Raw genomic sequence first — 22,324 nt, forward strand, 5'->3', positions numbered from 1 at the left:
CCATGTTTTGTGTGCTTTGTACATACATTTGAAAATGTTGAAATTAAATATTTATTCCAAGGGGGTATTGCAGTTAAGCATCATAACTGTTGTAATGTTTGTTCTAAACCAAAAATGTCGAGGCGGAAAACTTTTGGAAACCTTATTGTTACATTTTGAATGAAAACAATATGGGGGGGGGGTCTTTGTCATCCCTGCGTCATTGTAATCAGCCCGATGTGACTGGTAAACACACCGCTGACTTCAGAGTCTACTGAGGGTGGATATCCTGACTGCAAACAAGAAGAAAATTGTGATTCCATCCTGATGCAGCAACCTGGTCTCTGAGATATTGGCAATTTTCAAATGCTGTGCTGCGCTTTGCCGTTTGGCTCACAGAGTCCCACCATTGTGTAATTACAAACAGTCAGCATTGCTGGCAGAACGCAAAATGGCCCTCGTTCAGCCACTTTGGTGTTACCCTGCAGCTACTGTCGCCCCAAAGTCCTGCTCCGTGTGCTGCTTAGAAACTCCTGCTCCAGCACCATCTGCCTCATTGGCTGGAACTCCACTGTAGAGAAACCCTGCTGCCAAATCCTGATGAGTCCAAGAAGGACCCTTCACCAGATCGGGTGACAGAAGTGCCTGTTTGTTATTAAAAGAAAAACCAATTCCCCAAAGCTATATTTACTCAGTGGATGCAATACACAAAAGAAACACCTAATAGAAGAACATTCAAGCAAAAAAGTTTTAGGATTGTTTTGACCAAAAAAGATAAGTGATTCACCATTTCAACATAATTTAGGGAAATGCTGTTTAGTTCAATAATAAACCCAATATGCACAAGGATATTTCAAGGTGAAACACAAAGAACATTAAAAAACAACAAAAAAGTATGATCGTGTCTTCATTTTATCCAATTGATTCTATTGACGGAAGTTTTAACCAAAGACACTTTAATATTAGGAATCCATAAGAAACCAATTTTATTTAACTTTTGCGTTTTGTATTATAAAAACTGTGTAGTTCATATGTCCAACTACTGTTCTCCTACTTGCAGCTCAGAAATTGGAAACCTTGAGAAAGTCAATAGACCTGAATAAATAGGAAAGATAAAAAGAAAGCTTTTCTTTTAATTAGGAAGATAACAGACACGTTAAAGACCCACTCAGATCTCTGGAGCTATTTTAAAAGTACTCCTAGTGTTGTTGTTTTTTAGTATTGTAATTATGCCCTTTAAAAGTAAAATCAAAAAAGGAGAAACTATAGGACATAGTTTCTGCAAAGCAGCAGTTCATTAAAACTGAGTTATGGGCAGCAGTGTTGGGGAGGGGCAAGTCCACCTCACCTTCCTATCACCCACGACTATCACTGGCTATTTTTTTACATGCTCTACCACCAGCTTACGGTCCCTTACACCCCAACCTAACATTACCAGTGCAGCAAAAATGATGAGCAATTTTTGAGCTATCCAGCTGTACAACTGACAACCAGATGCCAGCACAGACGAGTAAAACAAAGACGTTTATTAATCTATTCATCTACATGTAGAGGCATCAGAATGGAGCAGAGCAGGGAACTTATGGTCCACCCAGCATATTTTCTACGTAACGAAAGCAATCTTTTTTAAAACAGCTTTTTTTGTCTGCTCCTCATTCAGAGTGATTTGTAAAAATATAATGATTTGTACAAATATATATATATATAATTGTGTATTTTTTTAAATCGTTATTTTTTTTATATACAGTATGTCCTCCATCATCAGAACAATTCCACAAAGGGACAGGTTTAAAACACCTAAAACACAACTTTCATCTAAGTGGGTCTTTAAGACTTCAGTGAACAAAAAAAAACTTGTGTGAGGCAAAAAACCATTGATAAATGTGATGATTTTACAAAAAGCAACATCAGGAGAGCATTAAAAACTAGATTGGTGCTTTAACTGGCTTTAGGAGGTCTTGTTTGTTTCACACAATTTACTTTTGTTAAAAAATATCTCTAAATGATCAAAAGGGATGCCAAAGTTAAAGTAGGATTGATTGTTTTGTCCATTTTACATTTTACTATTCTTTTTTTTATTTATAAATGTGGCATAGATTCAAATCTGAGCAACACAATATTTTTTTCGTGTGTAAAATAGTTCTTTTTTTGTTGTATTTGCTTTCATTCTCAGTCAGATGCCTAAAAATGAGATGAAAATGATGCTTCCTGTGTCAAGCAATATCTGCGACAGAAATGCATCATGTCTTTGCACTCTGAGGTGCATGTTGTTACGCCGTTTGAAAGCATAAAACAGAGTTGTGTGACTTTCTGCACCTTTGAGTGATATGTGGAGGTCACGTGCTTGAAACACATCATCCCTTCCTGAAGATAAGCTTGAATTTGCTGTTATTTTATGCAACAATACATTTCAGACAAAACATAAAAGAAACTCACATCAGCATTTTAATTACAAAGTCTTTAATTTGTCATTTTCCGGGCCCTGGAGGCTTTCCCATGCCCACTCTTTTGGCATCTCTGTCCAGCAGAGTGTAACGTGCAGCCATCCGGCCGATGAACCCGGATCCAGCTATCCTCCCGCCCGCCTGCCAGCTCCCTCCCTTCAGGCTGACAGACAGACAGTGGGACACGCACTGGCTTTTGGAAACTAATGGTTCATGCCCTCCTCCCAGGGATGAAAATGGACTGGAATGTTGTTTACCTCCAACACAGCAGGCCGCTGCACTGAAAAGAGGAACTAAAAGTGTTCCGTCTGAGACTTAAAAATAAGACAGCATCCCTAATATCTTCATGTTTGACCAGAAGAACTGATTCTAACTCAATTTGTGGAACATTTTCCTTTTAGCAGATGTGAGACTCACACGAAGTCTCAGCAGTAGTAGGTGAAACACCTGACTAAAAGTCCACTCACTTTGTTTTAAAGAATGTGGACGTTTTCCATTGTTGTGTGGAGAGTGTGACCTCTGCAAATAAAAGAATGGAGGCAGAGGGGCCATTTTGGCGCCAGATAAGGAATTACATGAAATTGCAGGAGCTGCAAGTGGCAGGACCCTCCGACTGAGGCATCTCAATATGACTGCTGATTCTAGTATTGATAAATTTGATACCCTTCAGTCTTGGTCTTACACTGAGCCGCTGTATTCACAGATAGAGCCAGACGCTCCACTGGGAGCCCCATTTGTGAATAGAGTAAGAATAGAGACAAAGTTGAAGGTCCATTCTTGTCTTTTCAAAGGCTGTTGACACCCCAAATAGGGTTTTTATTTTAATTACAAATGATTTCAGAAAAGTGGAAGGTCGTTTGTAGGGTGACAATACTGCTATTGGCACAAATACTATGCACTAAGATTAAGATCACAAAAGTGAACGCTTTTTCGTTGTAAAAACCAAATGGGAAAGATGCAGGTGAAAAATGTTAACATTTATTTTTAATTTAATCTTTTCAATCTTTTTCTTTTCCCCCAGAGCTTTATCTCCAGTGTGGACATCCTTTCTATTGCCACAACTCTTTAACTGTTGCTGCCATCAACATAAATCCGCTGATTCAGTCAAGGAGAAAACTGCTTTACGCTGTTATGCAGCACTTATGCAACACATTAGTGGTGTTCTGAAAATCGGTGCAAAGTTAATATGAAAAGCCGCTTTTCTCCACCCCACAATCAGCTATGTTGATCGCATATCCACCACCTGAGGCTCCAGAGCCACACGCGGCTCTTTCACGCCTCCACCGTGGCTGTCCGGGTTAAAGAAAAAGGAAAGATTTTTCATTTTAAAAAGTAGAAGTAAAGTAAAAAAAAAAAAGTGAAGTAAACCAACTCATACTTTGTTCAACTAATTCACAAACAGCTGAAGCACAGAGTACCACAAGTTGAACTAAAGGATTGTGACAAATTTCTGTGCGCCATGTACCAAAGACAATGAATTGGAGGTCATGAAGCACAGCCAGAATGAAGGGGAAACCAGACTATATGGCAGATTGCTTATTTTTAAACAAATTTAAGGATTTTAAGTACACTGCATGGTTCAAAAAGTCCGGTTGGGGTAACTTAGTTAACTCAGATTTAATGTTGGTTTGTTGAAACTGATTCATTTCTGACTGATTAGAGTAAAATTAACTGTTTTTGTACTCACTGCTGACATTAATCTATACTACTTTACTACATTAGCTGCACTGAAATGCCCCTTTGTTGTAGAGAATGTATTTTATTTTGAAAGGAAGTTATGCGAACATCTGTCAAAAGTTATAAACCATTTCATTGTTAAAAGGCAAATTTATATTTATGTTTTGTTAATACTAAAAAAAAACAGTTCCTTTATATTTATTAATTTAGTAACAATGACAGAAATATAAATCCTTGTCTTACTTATCTAAAGGGTGAAGTAGGACTTTGTGTGTCCTACCTTTTTGTGGTCAGAAAGAAATCAACTTGAATGGCTCTTTACAGTTTTTCTCAGTTGCTTTAGTACAATTCTCAGATCAGAATGAAATTCCCAAAACTATTTGTTCAATTTTCACATCATGATGTCACTTGTGCACATCATCTAAGCAGTTTCTCACTTCTTTGAACAAGTTGCAATTGCTTTGGTACATCCATGCAAATGATTATGTACAATTCTCTGCTCTTTGCTACATTATCAATTGTTTGTCATGTTGATCAAAATGTATTATATAGTTCACTGTGCAATAGTCTTACTCCTCAAAACACCTAGTCATTAGTTCATCGTATAAGTCATTAACTGCAAAATGGTTGACCAAGTTGTCATGATGTGACAAACATATTTCGCAGCATTGCAAGAGAGGATATTCGCTGTGATGTGGATGAGAATTTGTGGCCTAACATACAGGAATGACAAGAGGTGTAGGAAGACCACACCAATTCCTACTGCACTGGCTGTACTGTTGTACAGAATATTGTTCTCTTTTTTTTTCCCTTAGAGTTACTGTTTGCAGTGGTTTTTTTCTACGTTGGTATGACATGGTCTGTCAACAAATTACAATATGAACAATAAAAGTGTAAATGTGAATCTTGTCCAGTCTCTTGCAATCAAACAAAAATGGTGTAATTTACATTTTACAATAATTGTCATCAAAACTTTAGCCATAGTTTACATCAGAACCTCCCTCTAAAGTACACAGTTATATTGACAACATGACTAAGTCATTTGACTGTCTTGTTCGTAGACAATGACACAAGGACTTGACGTTCTGATGGCACTGACATGTTCAATGACAAAGACTTAGTTTTGAGAGATGAACTAAATATTTTGAGCAAGTTACAGGCTTTTGCAAGAAATCCATAGTGTTTTGCTGTTTGTACAAATTGTTTTGAGAAATGCACACACGTATTTTCAAACTTCAATTCTGATCTGAGAGTTGTACTAAAGCGACTTAGAAAAACTGTAAGTGCTGAAAGTTGCAGACCCCTGGCATAAATTTACAGTCGGTCAAAGAGCGTCCATGCCAGTGACGTGCAGTCAGGAGAGGCAGGTGAGGCTGTGCCTCACCTGTCATTATGGGAAGAAAAGAGAAAAACTAAATTCAATTATCATATTTAATCAGTAATTTGTGCTTTGCAGTCATTTTCCATTTAAATGTACCATTTTTGGGTGTTTTTTCTTTTCAAAATCGCTGAATTTCCGCATTTGCCGTTCAGATACTAAGAAGTGACGTGCGATGAGGCACCAGCCCGCTGAGCCTCACCTTGGATTGCGCAATACCTATGCAGTCAGACAGTACTGCTGTCTCTCTGTATGTCGGTTCAATCACTTGAACTATATGAGCTGAGTTTACATAATTTAGCAGATGTATATGATGTACAGTGTTTGTTTTTATAAATAACTGTATGTGAGGGACGTGTTTCTTGTGCTGAGCGCTAAACGCCGGCAAAAAAGCCGCTGGGTGAGGCCAGACATTCTCGTGCGTCATGTTAGGGGGCGCCGGTAAGCCCTGAGATTATGACGCTAGAAAATAATAGAATAAGTGATAGCAAGCGGCAAGTCATTTTCTTCAGAAGTAGCGGCGTATGGACTTTATTTAAAAGTAAAGGTAAGACGATAATAACGTTTGTGCTTTTTTCTATGCTGCAGTATGTATGTCACACTGGTGATTGAATCAGCTCAATAAAATACTGTGCAAAAATGACTAAAAACAATTAAAAATGTAAAAAGGGATTTAATAAATAGTAGTCTAAAAACAGCTGTAAATTGGTAAAAAAAAATAAAAGACATAAAAATTTGATTAAAAGTCCCAGCTAAAAGAGTCCAGTCCCAAAGCCGCGCCCCCCCGAAGTCCACCGTTGGATCCGGCCGTGGAGGGGGAAAAACCAGCGTCTGTGCGGCTGAAACGAACACACAAAAAACGAAAACCTTCAGGGTGTTACACCAACATCAGCCACATGCATCCAGGCCGGTCGGGAGAGCAGACTTCTCTGCCTCAGGTGCTTGCTGACCCGGCAACTGCTCAGAGTTCCATTTATGCAGGGGTGAGGAGTTCTGCCCAATGAGGTCCAGGTGTGCGTAATCAGGTCCATGATCCAATAAAATTAAACCGCGTGCAAAAGTAAAAACTAAACAAAACAGCACAACATACAAAACCACCCAACACCAAAAGAAATACTAAGGATCAGCACAAATATTACACACATTCCGGCCCACCTTTGACATTTCCCCCCCCCTTTTAACAATGGTCGTCCCGAACATTATTCTGCTTCATATCTCACCGGAGGTCTCCCAAAGTTTGACCTTTCGGACCAACGCAGAGGTTCAAGGCCCTCGAATGCTTCCGGAGGGTCAGGTGGAGCAGCTGGTGGCTGTCTTTCAGGGCATCTAACTGGTTGCGGGTTGCATCCCATTATCAGTCTTGGCAACCACAATGTTGGAGGGGGAAGTTTGGGCTCCAGGTCAGCTGATTGTCCATTCGGTTTCAGTGGTGGAGCATTCTCAGTCAGAACAAGGGGACATGTTCGCAGGTTATTTCGGTGCACAGTGCGGGTTGGTGTCTCCTTACCCTCCGGCCGCAGGATATACACTGGGCTACCTTCGGAGAGCTGGGAGACCACCACAAAAGGTTCAGGAGACCATCTCACACCCAGCTTCCCTTTCGCCCTTCTGCGAAAATTACGCACCAATACACGCTCTCCAGGCAATAGGGGCATTTTGTGGGTACGCTTGTCGTATCGTCTCTGATCCAGCGCCTGTCGCTTCTGCGTTTGTTGTCTCACAGCTTCATAAGCATTCTGTAGAGCTTTATGATGAGAGTTCACCCAACCTTGTAACGTCTGTGGTTGCTCCTCAGGTCCCAGTCCTGTCGACCAGTCTACCGGTAGTCGAGCGTGTCTTCCGAACACTACGTAGTGGGGGGTGAAGCCAGTAGTGCTGTGCACGGTGTTGTTATAGGCCTGCACCAGGGCTGGTAAGCGGTCGGCCCACTGTCCATGTTCAGTCTCTGAAAGTGAATTCAATAGACCCAACAATGTCTGGTTAACACGTTCACAACCCCCATTACCTTGAGGCCAATATGCTGTAGTACGACTTTTCTTACAGCCATAGATGCGACATAGCTCTTTAAATATTGAGGATTCGAAGGCAGCGCCTCGATCTGTCAAAATCCGTTCTGGGCAACCAAACTTCTGAATCCAGTTATTGTACACAGTTCGGGCGGTGGTTGCTGCCGACTGATCTTTAGTGGGAACGGCTTGGGCATATTTAGAAAAGAGGTCGGTCATGACCAGGATACAAGGCCACCTATCCTCAGGCCGACCCAGGGACAAATAGTCCAACCCCACCACCTCAAAAGGGTGTGAAGTTGTAATGGACATCAGGGGAGCCCTCACCTCCGGGCCACGTTTTGCGCAGACACACTGAAGGCAGGCGTTGGTCCAGTCGGTTACATCTCTAGCCATATGTGGCCAGTAGCAGCGTTGACGCAGAATTGATAGTGTCCTGTCACTGCTTGGATGACCCATCTCCTGATGGTATGCAGCCCACAGGTCTTTGGCCCCACTTCTGGGTATAAGGACTTGAAAAACCTCCTGCCCTGAACTGGCCTCCAAAAAACACCTCCCCAACACCCCATTACGGAGCTCGATCTTGCCCCACTGTCTGAGAAGCAGTTTTAGATCTGCAGAGGCAGCCTCACGTACCTCAGGTTGATCCACATGTTGCAGCTTCCACTGGCGCAGCTGTTGGAGGTCAGGGTCTTCGTGCTGCCTGCTCTCCCAGCCCTTCACTGTAGTCTCCATGCTGGTCACATTGTGGCAAGTGGCTCTTCCTGTGAAGACAGCCGTGACAGGGCATCTGCATTTTTATTTTGCTTCCCCGGCCTATAGCTGATGGAGTACTTGTAGTTTGCCAACTGTGCCACCCAACGTTGCTCCACAGCCCCCAACCGTGCTGAGTCCAAGTGCACCAGGGGGTTATTGTCCGTGTATATGGTAAACTCAGCCCCATACAGGTAGTCTTTAAATTTTTCAGTGACCGCCCATTTCAAAGCCAACAACTCCAACTTGAAAGAGCTGTAGTTTTGGTCATTCCGCTCTGTTGGATGCAAGCTGCGGCTGGCATATGCTATGACCCGCTCTTTCCCATCTTGCACTTGGGCAAGAATAGCTCCCAAACCTTCAAAGCTGGCATCGGTATACAGTCTGAATGGTTTGGTAAAATCAGCGTATGCCAGAATAGGGGCACTCAGCAAAGCCTCTTTCAGTTGGTCAAAAGCTTGCTGACATGTAGGAGACCAGGAAACAAGTGAATTCTTTGCTGTGGCCGACCCATGGGTAAGGGCGTTTAATGGCAGGGCGATCTTGGAAAACCCAGAGATGAACCTGCGGTAATACCCCGCGAAACCCAGGAAGGACCGAACCTGTTTCACAGTTTGGGGGACAGGCCAGTCCCTCACAACCGCGGTCTTAGTCGAGACACCCTGCTCACTGATGATGTGCCCAAGGTACGTGACCTCCTTCTGGAACAGAAGACACTTCCTTGGTTGTAGCTTCAACCCATGGATGTAAAGTTGTTGGAATACCTCTTCCAGATGCTGCAAATGACTCTGGAAGTCAGATGAAAAGACAATTATGTCATCAAGGTATATTAGCAACGAGTCATTCACCATTCCCCCCAGACAGCGCTGCATTAGTCGCTGAAAAGTGGCTGGGGCATTACAAAGTCCAAAGGGCATTCGATCGAACTCGTATAAGCCAATAGGCGTGGCAAAAGCAGTCTTTTCCCTATCCGCAGGGTCTACCTCAACCTGCCAGTAACCACTGGCAAGGTCAAGTGTAGAATACCATTTTGCAGCCTTCAGACAGGTTAGTGACTCTTCAATCCGAGGCAATGGGAAAGCGTCCTTATGCGTTAAAGCATTTAGCTTCCGATAGTCAACACAGAAACGCCAGTCTCCATTCTTCTTTTTGACCAAGACAATAGGGGCTGCCCATGGACTTGAACTCTCCCTTACCACCCCTTTGTCCAACATGTTTTTGAGGAGAGAGCGCAGTTCTGCATACAAGCTTGGTGGAACCGGTCGGTATCGTTCCCTGCTCGGAGGAGCTGAACCAGTAGGAATCTGATGCTTGACAACTCCAGTGCAGCCAAAATCCTCCTCGTGGCTCGAGAACACCTTGGTCCAACGTTGTAGAAGTTGGGTCATCTGCTCCTGTTGACAAACTGTGAGACCATCCCCCCTTAAGGCCAGAACTGGATGTGCTTCCGAACTGCTAGTTTCTTCTGAAGCTCCAATGCGCCTTACTGCCACCTCCAGCACTTCCGTGTCGACCCACTGAAGGCTCAGCTCATGTTCACCTTGGATGTCTACCGGGTCAATTTCTGTTACATGGGCCACTGGCTGGCGCTGTGGAACCTCAACTGGATATGGATTCGGGTTACAGACTCTACATGGCAAACAGTTTCCTCTCAACAAAGTCAGCGTACGCCCCACTTGCCACTCGGTGTCATTATTGGTTAGTTCTTCTACCATCACAACCCTAGTGGCCTTAGGGTCCCCCTCTGCTACTTGGATCCAAAGCACCATCTCCGATTGTGGTGGGATCACAACAGGCAACTGACGCTTTAATTTTACAGTAGCATGGAATGGTGGTTTCAGCTGGCGAGTGTAGGCCAACTGACAGTCTGCAAAGGCTTGTGTCCAGGCCTTTCCTTCCTGTGGTTGAAGGACAGCCTTGAATGCTGGTACACCAGGATGGTTTCCCTGTGTGAGGGCAGACCACACAGCCTCAATAACATTCATCCCCAGAATTCCTTTTTCAGTACCTACACACTTATCTTCGACTATCACAATGCCCTTGCCCGATACCCGAATACCACCAACCATGCAGTCCAGCAGCGCATAACCCACATAGGGGATCTCCAAGCCATTTGCAGCACGCAGAGTAAACCAGGGCGCTTCTTCAACCTGGGCTTCACAGTCCCCCAGGCACTTTCTGAATAGACTTTGGCTTAGCATAGTGACTTGGGATCCCGTGTCGATCACAAAAGGAACAGGACGGTTATTCAGAATAATCGTGACAGTTGGGCACTCACCGACTAGAGCCAACTTTGCGCCACTCTTTGATGCCCCCACGGCCCGGCCCTCAGCTGTAGGGGGTTCTAAAAATCCTGATTGCGGCGAGACCTCTGGGGACACCTCCGCTGCATGTGACCAGCCACCCCACAATGTCTACAGATGGGCCTGCCATACGCATCCCATTGAGGTCCAAGTGTTCGGGGACTGGCGACTCTGAAAGGTCCTGGTGGAAGTGGCTGGAGGGCTGAGCTTCCTGGCAGTTCAACCTTTGCTTCTGATGGAAGACGGGGGGAGGATGCGCAACTTCAGGTCCTTTCGAACCAGCTAAAGCTTTTATTTCTGAAAGGAGTTCCTTCATATCTTTCAGTTCTTGTTGCAACTCATTACGAAGTTCAGCTTTGAGCTGGTCCAGGTCAGACTGTGAAGCGAGTCTTTGAGTTGCAACTCTTTGGACTGTTACAACCTCCTCTTCCTCTTCTAGCTCTTTTTCCAGTGCTCTGGCCTCTCGACAGGCTTCTGGAAAAGTTGTGTCTCTGCTGCGACGAATTTGTCGATTAAGTTCTCGCTTCACCGCGCCTGGACGAAGCCCCACCAACAACTGGTCCAGGAGCAAGTCATCAGTGTCCCCAGCAACATCTTGGTCATGTTGGCGCCATCTAGAGAACAGCTCCCTTAATCTTAAAATGAAGAGGTGAACAGACTCATCAGATTTTTGACAACAGTTAAAAAATGCAGCTCTTAACTGGGCTTTAGAAGCAGGTTTAGCGAATTCACACTTCAGTAACTCGAGCACTTTCTCCCCAGTATTCCTCTCATCAGGTGCTACCAACAGTAATTCACGCTTGGCTTCCCCTTCTAGGGCACTCATGATAAAGTCTGCTTGCTGCTGGGGCCCCAGTCCCTGTGCACGCAGCATGGCTTCCACCTGAACCCTCCATTCTGCAAATGTTGACCTGTCACCACCAAACCTTGGAACATATGCGGCACCCATAAACCACGGAAATGTAAACTGTGCCATCATGGGACTAGAATCCTCATGGGCTTCTGAAGTCATTTTTACACAGTAGAGCTGATCCTGCCGACAACGCCAAAAGTTTGCAGGTGTCACACTGGTGATTGAATCAGCTCAATAAAATACTGTGCAAAAATGACTAAAAACAATTAAAAATGTAAAAAGGGATTTAATAAATAGTAGTCTAAAAACTACGGTGGCCCTGAAGTGCAAAGCATTCAACAAATCACTCGATACAAAAACATTTTTAAGATCACAACAACAATTAAAAAAAAAAAAAAATTAAAAAGCAGCATTACATTTTAGAAAACAAAACAAAATTTCAGAAACCAAAACTTGAAAAACAAAAATGACAAGAAAAAAAAAAAACATTTCAGAAAACAAAATTAATTTCCAGGAAAAAAAAGAAATAAAAAAGGAAAACATTTCAGAAAAAAAAAAATCCAGAAAAAAAATGAAATATTAAAAAATGAAAAACATTTCAGAAAAAAAAAATTTCCAGAAAAAAAATGAAATATTAAAAAATGAAAAACATTTCAGAAAAAAAATGAAATATTAAAAAATGAAAAACATTTCAGAACACAGAATGAATTTCCAGAAAACAAAACGAAATCTTCAAAAATGAAAAACATTTCCAAACCGGAAGAGGCAGGTACTATGGGACAACGCTGATTGGATGATGATTTTTGTCAATCATTTGAACTGAAAAGTATTTTAAAAGAAGCGATGACGGATTTTATCGTCCAAACAACAATGTACTATAATAATCCACGTATTTCCCATTTCTATATCAAATAAAAAATGCAGCAAACTGTTAATGAACTTTAAAATTATTTTTTTAACATTTCGCCTGACACACGGTCACCCGGAAGTAGTTTGTGAGCACTTTTACTTTGAACGCTGTGCGCTAATGTCTACGGCTGCGAGGTTCACGCTGTCAATCATCTTTAGGTAAGTATCAATTCTGTGATCTTTTCTTTTGTCAGTCACATGTCTCTAAGGATGTTAATTTTAGGATGTTAAAGTGCTGCTTTGAAAAGATAATTTCTTTTTATCTTGCGCATGCGCAAAAAGAACCCGATGGAGACGAACCGTCTTCACATGATAGCCGTTCCCGTTTTCGGTGACAACATGAGAGAAAAAGCTCCGAGCCAGCCTGATTCTAGGATTTATACAGTAATTATATGGCATCAGTGTTGCTAATAATCGACTTTAAGACTGAAATTAGTAAACAAGTTCTTATGGGAAATAATATTAAAGTGCATTGTATATTTTTGAACCATGCATATACACATATACTGAAACTTAAAAATGAACTTTAAAGTTTATAAAATACTTAATTGAATTAACATGTGATATTTCTGCAGGTGAAGTTACTCAAGGCGAAGTTCCAGAAAGGTTTGTGCTGCAGAAGAACAGATGGCAGCTCTACATGGGAATACAAGAAGACTAAAGTCATTCATATCATTGTGCAGTGTAAAGGCAAGTCACCATGATTTATGTGCAATGTAATCAATAAATATTATTTAACCTTAATATCTATTTTTTTTTTTTTTTAAGTTGCAGGTCCTGTAAAAAAAAGTCTTTAACCTGCTGCATAAGCCTGATTAGTTGTAAATGATGCAGTGGGGAGTGAAAAACGAAGCACAATTCCTGGCTTTAGCGTCGGGCTGATGATCTGGAAATCACATCTGAGGAATCGCATCAAACACTTGTACAACTCCAAACAACTTAATGTTCCTTTAAGCAAAACTCCAGTTTAAAATGTTCATATTAGACTTGCTTCATTTAGGAGTTTTTCCATGTTTACCATTTTAGGTTTTAAAGCTTTATTAACAAAGATGATGTTTGATTTTCAAAGCTGTTGTATAGAAATGTTTCTTTGTCAATGAAAAAACTGAATGCTGACGTGAGGATTGTAATAATGGATATGAAAATAAACAAATTTGTTTCATAGCAAATGCAGTATATTTATTGAAAACTTAACATGAATACGTTATTCAATAACAGAAACAAAGAAACAGTTGTGGATTTTCCTTTATGGGCTTCTTCATGCAGTCAATCAAATGTTGCGCTTACAATCAGCATTTACTCAGCGTACCTGTCAGTCACATTTATTAGAGGAAAAAATGCATCTGGGAAAGTCTGTTTGTGCTTAACAACTATATCAAAAAGAGTTATGTCAGTGAAGTTTTTTTTTCACATTGCTGCCCAGCATCAGATGCAGAGGAAGACGCACAGGTAAGGGACGCCAGTTCCTGCTCGTACATGCTTGCAGCTTCCACTGCCCTGGACTCCAGCTCCACTGAAATCCCTGACAGAGATAAATTAATAAATTAAAAATCCCTGACAGAAAAACATCGGCTGCCGTTCATCTTTCATTCAGGAAAAAGTTGAGTTCATCAAAATGAGGAGAAAATGGGTTAAACCAGAAATTCATTAGGGAGGGGTCAAAACACCAAACTCAGAATAAAATACATTATTTCAGTCTTATAAAAAATAGATTCTAAAACAATTTGGTATTCCTCCTCTGCCTGAAAGACTAAAACGTTTTTTTTTTAAAGATTTATTTTACACTACAGAATTTTCACCTTTAGTTACACACCTGGACGTGTCTGATGATGTGCACATCCAGTCATTTACTGTCATGTTTCTGTGCACTGACACACTCTAAAGTCACAGATCTTAATAGTGTGAATAAGAAGCATTCATAAATGTTATTCTGAGACACAAACTGCTGCAGTTTACCAGACAGCTTTGCTGATTTATGCTGCTGGTACACCTGTCTGAGAATCCTGCCCACGTGACCCCCCCTCTCCAGCTGATGAGGTAACCTGTCATTAACGTATGACTGAAGGATCTTGGATCTGTCTGTAAACACCCTCTTAGAAATCACGTTTAACGCTACATTTATTAGATCAAACAAATGTGCCTCCATACCTTATCAGTGGATGGCGGGACTGCATTTCCTGATGTGCGCCGTCTTTAACACCCGTTTCTTCGCAGCTGCTGCTTTAGACAGAATCCTCTCACGACATTTTGAAACATTTGTAAACCTGGTTGGTGTTGATATTTCTGCGTGCGTTCTGTCATCACATCCGCTAAATATTCAAAGATTAACGTTTATGTTAACGTTTTACCGTCCCTTTCTTTGTTTACCTGCAGAACGGACGTCATCCGCACAAACTACTTCCGGGTGACCGTTCTGCTTCAGACGAAATATTCAAAAAATAATTTAAACCTTCATTATCTGTTTGCTGCATTTTTAATTTAATATGTAAATGGGAAATACGTGGATTATTATAGTACATTGTTGTTTGGACGATAAAATCCGTCATCGCTTCATTTAAAATACTTTTCAGTTCAAATGATTGACAAACATCATCCAATCAGCGTTGTCCCATAGTACCTGCTTCTTCCGGTTTGGAAATGTTTTTCATTTTTGAAGATTTCATTTTTTTTTCTGAAATGTTTTTCATTTTTCAATATTTCATTTTTTTCTGAAATGTTTTTTTTTTTTTTTTTTTTTTTTTTCATTTTTTAATATTTCATTTTTTTTCTGAAATGTTTTTCATTTTTTTTATTTCATTTTGTTTTCTGGAAATTAATTTTTTTTCTGAAATGTTTTCATTTTGTAATATTTCTTTTTTTTCCTGGAAATTAATTTTGTTTTCTGAAATCTTTTTTTCTTTTTTTTCTGTTTTCTTTTTTATGTTTTGGTTTCTGAAATTTTGTTTTGTTTTCTAAAATGTAATACGCTTTTTAAATTGTTGCTGTGATCTTAAAAATGTTTTTGTATCGAGTGATTTGTTGAATGGTTTGCACTTCAGGGCCACCGTAAAAAACAGCTGTAAATTGGTAAAAAAAAAAATAAAAGACATAAAAATTTGATTAAAAGTCCCAGCTAAAAGAGTCCAGTCCCAAAGCCGCGCCCCCCCGAAGTCCACCGTTGGATCCGGTCGTGGAGGGGGAAAAACCAGCGTCTGTGCGGCTGAAACGAACACACAAAAAACGAAAACCTTCAGGGTGTTACACCAACATCAGCCACACGCATCCAGGCCGGTCGGGAGAGCAGACTTTCCTTTATGCACCGATCGTCAGGCCTTCAGGTCCCACACGCAACTTCTCGGTCAGCCTCGGCGTTCCTCCACATGGTCGACGCCCCCGTCTCACACGGCTCCCGCTACGTCTTCAAGGCGATCAGCTGGTCCGCCTTCCTTTGGCTCTCAATCGGAGCTTCATTCCTTGCGGCACGCTTCAACTGCGCTGCGTGCGTCTGCCTCAGGTGCTTGCTGACCCGGCAACTGCTCAGAGTTCCATTTATGCAGGGGTGAGGAGTTCTGCCCAATGAGGTCCAGGTGTGCGTAATCAGGTCCATGATCCAATAAAATTAAACCGCGTGCAAAAGTAAAAACTAAACAAAACAGCACAACATACAAAACCACCCAACACCAAAAGAAATACTAAGGATCAGCACAAATATTACACACATTCCGGCCCACCTTTGACATGTATGTGAAAAAAAAACATGTTGAAATGATATTTTAAACAAAACACGTTAACTGTTGTCAATTAAATGGTGAATAAGTTACTCAGTATGGTTCATATGTTTGTAAATCTGACTGATGACGTCAGTGCCTCACCAGCCATTAACCTCACCGCACGTCACTGGTCCATGCGTTACTTAAATGTTAGGATTCCTAAAACATTCAGGACAAGTTTAACAAATCATTTTGGTCTCTTTTTTTGGTTTAAAGCAATTTCCTGTTTTTCTGTGTTTACTTTCACTTCTGACCCTTTACATGTTCACACCTGGTTTGGGTTAATTAACAATCCTGCTCTTTGTTTCCGTCATTCCGTCGTTTAATTCAATGCTTTCCGGTTCTATTCTCACTCAGTTTTTTAGTTTTCCACATTTCTTTAATAACAATGACAATGGAATCGCTTAGAATCTCTCTTTATGACATCAAAACTCCTCCACCAAACATCTACTTCCTGTCCCTTAGGATCAAATGAAGCCCCACCCTCAAAAAAACGGAAGCGTTTATTTTTACCACAGACAAAGTTATTCCCTAACAGTTGCGGCCACTAATGCAATCCACAAAGGTGAGGCACCCACACGTGGGGTTGACCCGAACGGGTGTTGTGGGTTTTGGGGTTGTCTGAGCCCCATGGAAGGTTGTAGAGAGGAGCGTTGAGGCTTGTACACGTGTCACAGGTGCCCTTTTAGCAAATGTGCTGCACGCATGGGATGTGCAGGTGATACATAGGTGCACTTAGGATACCTGTAGGGCGCTCACACAAACTACACACTGACTGTCCAATATGCTAATTTCTGACAACCAGGCTGCACACAAGGAGCCCACAAGGATTGTGCACTTATTTTTTGAACAGCACTTAGGGCCTCCTTGCACAGTCCACAGGATTTGGGAGATTTAATAAATGAAATTCATATCCACACTTACTTGCGTGTTGTAGACTTGTTTTGGTACAACCTGTTGCCTGCAGAACATGCGCATGAACATTTTTGCACTATGGGCTCATCAAGTGGTCTGCGACCGTTATATTTTGTGCAGGCCACCTGCATTCCCTATCCATTCCCCCACCCGTAAGGGCTGTTGTGACTACGATTTTTGATGCTTCTTTTCTGAAATGCCTAACTTGGAAGGGGAATTTCTAATCGAGCTCCGTGCCATGTTCTGAGTTTGCTAAGAGTCAGTCGACCTTTGCAGTTGCACTGTCCCTCTTAGAATGTAAAAAAAAGCAAAAAAAATCCCCCAAATGCTGCTCAATATATTTGGGCTCGTGAAGGCAATAGGAAGGAAAAAAACAACATTTGGAGTATGTTCATTTTATTATTGTTCCACAGGAACCAGAGAGGAACGCTAAGACAGACAGAACTGAGAAAGACGGCTTGTCACATCAGGATTTTCTGCAAAACTGCCTTACAGCAGTGTGATATTTCTGTCACTGCAAGCAGCGAGTGTGATATTTGTGTCACACAAAAATATCTTTCAATGAGTGATAAAAACATAGGAAATTGAATTTTGAGGGATTTTATTTTTAGAAAATAGTTTCTGAGAAGAGTATGCTCATAAAACAGAAGCGAAGCGCTTCACTGGGAAAACAATTCCCTCCTGTTTGCAAAGGCTCATTTGAAGGTACGTGTACTCAAAAAAAAGGGGGTTGTGTAAAAATGAGCTCAGGGTGGGCAAACAATGCAGTCGTTACTGGGCTGGAAATCCCTCCTGAATCTTTAGTCAACAGCTGAAAATGGCAACAGTTTGAGACGTGGCAGTAACCTGGCTGGGTCATTCAGGCATGCTGAGCATTTTGCAGTGACCTTCAAAGCACCTCAGAGCTAACACGACTATCCAGTCGGTGGGGAAGCTGCACCACTCTATCTGCTGATATCTGTGAATTTATGACCTTTCACAAAGCTTTTTCAATAGGTCTGCTTTGCCCTGCAGCCACGAAACCTTTTAGTTTTTGGTGTAGGAGCAGAGCTACATCATTTGTTAACGCAAGACTCTCCTTCTCTCTTCTCTCTGAGAGGTCAGACATAAAGGTGTTCATTAGGAACTGCGTGGATGCTTTGGGATCACACCTCAATCACAGATACTTCCGCATCAAATGTGCACCACCCGGCCGCTTTCTTAGCTTCATGTGGTGTATTTTTTAGATAGCTATCTGCCATTCTTACGTAGTTTTCCGCAAGCCGTTCATTAACTGGTGTTTCAGCGTTTCAGTGGCACGCATTCTGTAACAAGTGTCAGTCCCTGTGTTAAGACCTCGCTCATTAGTGGGAAAAGGATGCAACATGAGAACATCCTTGTGGACCAGGCTGATCCTGAGTTAAAGGTATTTAATGAGCAGAGGGTTTGTGGTCCACGCTGCAGGGAAAAACAGGAAGGTTGTCACTTAGGTAAGCTGTCCTGCTGATGATTTCTGCACAGAAAGAGGTGCAATTCCAAGAGTTCAAACATATCTCCATCTGTAACACTTCCTATAAGAACATTTCTGTTCAAATGCAGCTAGATTCAGTGCTCCGACTTCAGCGTCCTCTGCTGTATGTCTTGCACATTAATCTACTGAATATAAACTCCCATCTTTTAAGGGTATAATTGAGATTTGGCTCCCACTGACACACAACGCAGTTTGGGATAAACTGATGTGATACAATTATGCAGAAACACGGCGCTTGCTTAGAAAACAGAAGAGTAAATCCTTACCAGGAAAAAGCCTTTTGGTGAAAATATCAAGGCAAATGTTAGAGTCAGAAGCTGAGAAGTTGCAGCCTAAAATGGAACAAAACAGAAAAGGTTAAAAAAAAGCATGATATTAAAATACCATGTTCTATTAAATATATATTATATATGACATGTAAAGCAGTTTTTACAGATGTTCCTCTGTCTTATCCATGTCTTGTTGTTTGGAAGGTCACTTTATCCTCTGTGAATGCTACTATTTTTGCTGTTTGTATTTTGTGAATGTATTTTTTGCTGCTGAAGATAAGAGAATTTCCCCATTGTGAGATGAATAAAGTTTGATCTAATCTGATCTAATCTTTTAAGTGTCATTATTAAAAATGTATCTCTTTTTTTGAAGTCTGAAAGTTGTCCATACTAAGCACTTTGTTTTTATCAGAAATTGTCTGTTTTACCTTCAGTGATTTAATGTGATGGATCGTTAGTTTTGTTTAACATTTTTATATCGTATTTTTAAAATCTAACAAATCCCACTTTGAGCTCAACATGTTTTTTAAAAAGATGCCTTTACAGCAAAGTACAGAGGTTAGTTGGTGTGGACATATTACAGGCGTCCTACGGACACCCACGCATCACCAGCACGCTCCCTGCATGCTGCATTTGTGTATGGATAATAACTGGCCAGTACTCGCACTCGTGACAAGAGTGTGGTGTAAGGTCATCATACCCATTTCACCTAGAGCCAGCCTCGACAGCGAGTCTGTGTTTCTCCCACAAAAAAGAAAAAACAACATCAAAATTTATGTAAGGATGGATGTACGTATTGCGCATGTTAAATGAAAGCATTTTTTCGATCACCGTTAGCTCAGCGGAGAAAGTGGGCGTGTGTGTTAGCCTGGGGGTGGTACTAATAACGCAGACTCTTCCTGGAAGGGGCTGTTCCTCACATTGTGACGTCATAATGACAGGGAACCCATGTTTGCGCTCAGAGACCAGGGTTTTAGAGGATTACTCAGAAATGCGTTAATGTATCAAAATACCGCTTTGGGGTTGTTTTTTATGAGGCATGAACATTATAATACACTTAAAGCTCAAAAAGCTGATTTGGCATGAAATGGGCGCTTTAAAGCATACAATCAGCACAGAAGGAGCTGAAAGTCACATTCAAAAGTTATATTGATATTCCCCATATTACTTTCACATTGACAATTCTGCAGCAGTCAACTTGTTACATGTTTACTCATTTTATCAATCTTTTTTGACAAAAATTGTATTCAGTAGGCTATTTACTAATGTCCTTGTCAATGTATTTCTTAGGACAATATTTACAGAATATCTACACCATCCATATTTTGGTATTTCAACAGTTGTTCTGAAAAATGCTATTTTATCACAACTTATCTGTTAGATGAAATAAAGTGACATGGATGAAATTGCTTTTTTTTCATTCTAAAGATAAATAAAAAACAAAACAAAAAGTTGTAACTTACAAAAAGGACTGAAAAGCAAGATAGAGTTTTTATTCAGAGCGATACAGAGGGTGTCAAAGAGGACAAGCAAAGGTACAAAGGCACACGGGTTCAGATAGAAGATGCATTAATTAGATGCAGTCACATGCATCCTTCTACAACAGAGAACATTATAGCAATTAGAGCAGTGTAGTGTGGCATGTTTGCAGTGCTCCTTCTTTTCCTGGCAACCATGTGAATCACCTAAATATAGTGAGAACGGGAAAACTGGGAGTGAATGTCTTGCAAGAACTTCTGATTTTGCGCTCAGGTGAGCGTGTCTTCAGGCAGAAACATTTGTGCGTGCCTTGATGTGTGAATTCAAGCACCACTTGTTATGGGATTTGGATGTTTTTTGTTAGAAAACACCAGAAAGTGTGTGTGTAGGTGTGTGTGTGTGTGTGTGTGTGTGTACGAGTGTGTGTGTGTGTGTGGGGGGGGTCTTGGTTAAAATCCCCACCCCCTCCCCCTTTGGTGGAACACACAGGCACACAAGAAAGGAAGGAAAAATTCTGCAAAATTCGCACCATCGTCCACTGGCTGATGCTTGCTCTGAACCTGCGTGACCCAGCCACATGCATTCCCACACCAACAAAACAAACCGCAACACACTCCAAATGCAAACTTGTATTCCCCACAGGAGGCAAAAAGATGAAACAACTCTGTGATTCTGACTCCCACTGAAACACACTTCTCTTTTCTTGCCTCCTGAAGTGCAGACATTCACACCCCTCTGTGACTCTGACAACACGACCCATCCGTCATCGCACACACAAAAAAATAGCATGCATGAATATCAGGGCAAGAATAATGACTAGTGTGTGTGTGTGTGTTTGCACAAACAGCATGCACATTCCTGGAGCTGCTGACCCGGACTCTGTGGGTAACCATAGCGACTGCTGCTTCACCATGGAGACGACCGTTCCTCCCTCTTTCTCCTTCTCTTCCTCTCTTGCTAAATCCTTCAACACACACACACGCGCACAGACACACACTTGCCCTGCTCCTTAGTGTTTCTCTCCTTGCACCAGTGGCACCAGTTAATTGCCAAAATGAAACCAGGTGTGCTCTTCATCACTGAGGAGTTACTTTTGGTTCCTTTTGTCTTCCAGGCTCGGTCCCTCCCTTCCAGTGATTCTTCAGTTGTTCCTTTTTTAAAATTCAGAATGTTTTGTGCGCAAAGATAACTTACATTTTAACATTTAAGGTTGATGGAAAAACTGGATATTTTCTGTTATTCTTTGTGTTGACAAAACTCGGGAAAAAAATAGTTTGTGTTCATCTTAACAAGTATTTTCATCTGCCATCTAATAAATATTGAAAAACAGAAGATATTTTTTTGGAATGTTTTAGATTTAACCAGTCTGTACTAGTTGGTTAATGTATTTCTGTAGGCAGTTAAGTGGCTTTTATTGACCCCTACGTGGCTTTTTGGATGCCCCTCTGAGCAGCCGTAAAAGTGGGCATTTGTCACAGCAGCAGAGATGAAGCTCAGATGAGGAAAATCTTTTGAAAGAGACCACAGGGAGAACATACAGGCTTTGAGACATTATTGATACCTGAGTTAAACATTTTTCCTCAAAGATATTCCACCTAAAGGTTAACAAGTGTTAAATTTTTTTCTACAGTTTGAGTGGACATCGCATTTTAATACCTAAGTGGGAAAAAATACTCAAGTTATGAAAATCGAGTTTTCTTAACCATTAAAGATGATGATTGTATTAGTTATTTTGTATTGTTTTGCATGTTTGTTTTACATGTTTGGAGAAAAAAACAACTAAAAAAATGTTTTTTAAAAATTTATTTTTAGCTATAGCAGTAGAAAATAATATGCAGTCCATGAAAAACATTCAGTTTTATTTCTAGAGTGTCCAACTAACCAGTTCCATCCATTTGAGCTGAAATAGAGTTTAACACTTGGACATATTATGGTGGTTGAAAAGCTTATTAAATTAAACTTTTATCAAATAATGTTTCAAAATATTTGTGCTGTGTATGCACAAATTTGTACTGTTGTTCCTTTAAAAAATAAAACTTTTTTTAACAACCCAAGTGTTGTTGTTTTTTTAAATGTGCAAAGATAAAAACCGTTGCCAGA

This window comes from Oryzias latipes, chromosome 7 (assembly GCF_002234675.1).
Source record: "Oryzias latipes chromosome 7, ASM223467v1".
Classification (NCBI taxonomy): Eukaryota; Metazoa; Chordata; class Actinopteri; order Beloniformes; family Adrianichthyidae; genus Oryzias; species Oryzias latipes.